Genomic DNA, 2500 nt, shown 5'->3' with positions numbered 1-2500 from the left:
GATCTCGGAAGCTAAGCAGGGTCGGGCCGGGTCAGTACTTGGATGGGAGACCGCCTGGGAATACCCGGTGCTGTAAGCTTTTTATTCTCATCTTTCATCAGCAGAGGGCGCTGCTCCTCCTTTACTGGAGCCAGCTCCTTGGAAAACAGCACCAGTGGACAAACTCTCTTTTTTTTTTTTTTAATTTGTCAGTGAGTTTATGTGCATTAACTCAAAACTAAATGGCGTGTGGGTCTTGTCATGGCGCTTGTTGAGTGCAGGAAAATGACAGATTACCATTTGCCATCCACCCTTGCTGATGTTTTACCATTTATAAATGGCGTGCGTGCATGCTCTTCCATGGCTTACGGCCATACCACCCTGAATACGCCCGATCTCGTCCGATCTCGGAAGCTAAGCAGGGTCGGGCCGGGTCAGTACTTGGATGGGAGACCGCCTGGGAATACCCGGTGCTGTAAGCTTTTTATTCTCACCTTTCATCAGCAGAGGGCGCTGCTCCTCCTTTACTGGAGCCAGCTCCTTGGAAAACAGCACCAGTGGACAAACTCTCTTTTTTTTTTGTTTTAATTTGTCAGTTAGTATATGTGCATTAACTGAAAAGTAAATGGCGTGTGGGTCTTGTCATGGCGCTTGTTGAGTGCAGGAAAATGACAGATTACCATTTGCCATCCACCCTTGCTGATGTTTTACCATCTATAAATGGCGTGCGTGCATGCTCTTCCATGGCTTACGGCCATACCACCCTGAATACGCCCGATCTCGTCCGATCTCGGAAGCTAAGCAGGGTCGGGCCGGGTCAGTATTTGGATGGGAGACCGCCTGGGAATACCCGGTGCTGTAAGCTTTTTATTCTCACCTTTCATCAGCAGAGGGCGCTGCTCCTCCTTTACTGGAGCCAGCTCCTTGGAAAACAGCACCAGTGGACAAACTCCTTTTTTTCCCTTTTTTTTCCTTTTTTGTTTTTTTTAATTTCTCAATGAGTATATGTGCATCAACTCAAAACTAAATGGCGTGTGGGTCTTGTCATGGTGCTTGTTGAGTGCAGGAAAATGACAGATTACCATTTGCCATCCACCCTTGCTGATGTTTTACCATCTATAAATGGTGTGCGTGCATGCTCTTCCATGGCTTACGGCCATACCACCCTGAATACGCCCGATCTCGTCCGATCTCGGAAGCTAAGCAGGGTCGGGCCGGGTCAGTACTTGGATGGAGACCGCCTGGGAATACCCGGTGCTGTAAGCTTTTTGTTCTCACCTTTCATCAGCAGAGGGCGCTGCTCCTCATTTACTGGAGCCAGCTCCTTGGAAAACAGCACCAGTGGACAAACTCTCTTTTTTTTTTTTTTTTATTTGTCAGTGAGTATATGTGCATCAACTGAAAATTAAATGGCGTGTGGGTCTTGTCATGGCGCTTGTTGAGTGCAGGAAAATGACAGATTACCATTTGCCATCCACCCTTGCTGATGTTTTACCATCTATAAATGGCGTGCGTGCATGCTCTTCCATGGCTTACGGCCATACCACCCTGAATACGCCCGATCTCGTCCGATCTCGGAAGCTAAGCAGGGTCGGGCCGGGTCAGTACTTGGATGGGAGACCGCCTGGGAATACCCGGTGCTGTAAGCTTTTTATTCTCACCTTTCATCAGCAGAGGGCGCTGCTCCTCCTTTACTGGAGCCAGCTCCTTGGAAAACAGCACCAGTGGACAAACTCTCTTTTTTTTTTGTTTTAATTTGTCAGTGAGTATATGTGCATTAACTGAAAACTAAATGGCGTGTGGGTCTTGTCATGGCACTTGTTGAGTGCAGGAAAATGACAGATTACCATTTGCCATCCACCCTTGCTGATGTTTTACCATCTATAAATGGCGTGCGTGCATGCTCTTCCACGGCTTACGGCCATACCACCCTGAATACGCCCGATCTCGTCCGATCTCGGAAGCTAAGCAGGGTCGGGCCGGGTCAGTACTTGGATGGGAGACCGCCTGGGAATACCCGGTGCTGTAAGCTTTTTATTCTCACCTTTCATCAGCAGAGGGCGCTGCTCCTCCTTTACTGGAGCCAGCTCCTTGGAAAACAGCACCAGTGGACAAACTCTCTTTTTTTTTTTTTTAATTTGTCAGTGAGTATATGTGCATTAACTGAAAAGTAAATGGCGTGTGGGTCTTGTCATGGCGCTTGTTGAGTGCAGGAAAATGACAGATTACCATTTGCCATCCACCCTTGCTGATGTTTTACCATCTATAAATGGCGTGCGTGCATGCTCTTCCATGGCTTACGGCCATACCACCCTGAATACGCCCGATCTCGTCCGATCTCGGAAGCTAAGCAGGGTCGGGCCGGGTCAGTACTTGGATGGGAGACCGCCTGGGAATACCCGGTGCTGTAAGCTTTTTATTCTCACCTTTCATCAGCAGAGGGCGCTGCTCCTCCTTTACTGGAGCCAGCTCCTTGGAAAACAGCACAAGTGGACAAACTCTCCTTTATTTCCCTTTTTTT

At 48.5% G+C, this 2500-nt stretch overlaps 7 non-coding genes across 7 annotated transcripts in view; all 7 read left to right on the top strand.

Moving 5' to 3' along the window:
* LOC144460943 (5S ribosomal RNA) overlaps positions 1-79 on the top strand; it is a 119-nt gene extending 40 nt beyond the window's left edge. Inside the window, exon 1 of the ribosomal RNA XR_013489662.1 lies at positions 1-79. This exon is cut by the window's left edge and continues 40 nt beyond it. This is a non-coding gene — a ribosomal RNA (5S ribosomal RNA).
* A 263-nt stretch (positions 80-342) lies between these two features.
* LOC144460489 (5S ribosomal RNA) lies at positions 343-461 on the top strand. Its single transcript, XR_013489207.1, has one exon. It is a non-coding gene; the product is annotated as a 5S ribosomal RNA (ribosomal RNA).
* Positions 462-725: 264 nt separating this feature from the next.
* Positions 726-844, top strand: LOC144461001 (5S ribosomal RNA). Its single transcript, XR_013489720.1, has one exon. It is a non-coding gene; the product is annotated as a 5S ribosomal RNA (ribosomal RNA).
* A 283-nt stretch (positions 845-1127) lies between these two features.
* LOC144461192 (5S ribosomal RNA) lies at positions 1128-1245 on the top strand. The gene has a single exon (XR_013489911.1). It is a non-coding gene; the product is annotated as a 5S ribosomal RNA (ribosomal RNA).
* Positions 1246-1509: 264 nt separating this feature from the next.
* On the top strand, positions 1510-1628 carry LOC144460488 (5S ribosomal RNA). Its single transcript, XR_013489206.1, has one exon. It is a non-coding gene; the product is annotated as a 5S ribosomal RNA (ribosomal RNA).
* A 264-nt stretch (positions 1629-1892) lies between these two features.
* LOC144460487 (5S ribosomal RNA) lies at positions 1893-2011 on the top strand. Its single transcript, XR_013489205.1, has one exon. It is a non-coding gene; the product is annotated as a 5S ribosomal RNA (ribosomal RNA).
* A 263-nt stretch (positions 2012-2274) lies between these two features.
* LOC144460486 (5S ribosomal RNA) lies at positions 2275-2393 on the top strand. Its single transcript, XR_013489204.1, has one exon. It is a non-coding gene; the product is annotated as a 5S ribosomal RNA (ribosomal RNA).
* The last annotated feature ends 107 nt before the right edge of the window (positions 2394-2500 follow it).

This window comes from Epinephelus lanceolatus, chromosome 22 (assembly GCF_041903045.1).
Source record: "Epinephelus lanceolatus isolate andai-2023 chromosome 22, ASM4190304v1, whole genome shotgun sequence".
Classification (NCBI taxonomy): domain Eukaryota; kingdom Metazoa; phylum Chordata; class Actinopteri; order Perciformes; family Serranidae; genus Epinephelus; species Epinephelus lanceolatus.
The sequence above is the reverse complement of the archived record's forward strand: the minus strand, read 5'-3'. Positions and strand labels throughout refer to the sequence as shown.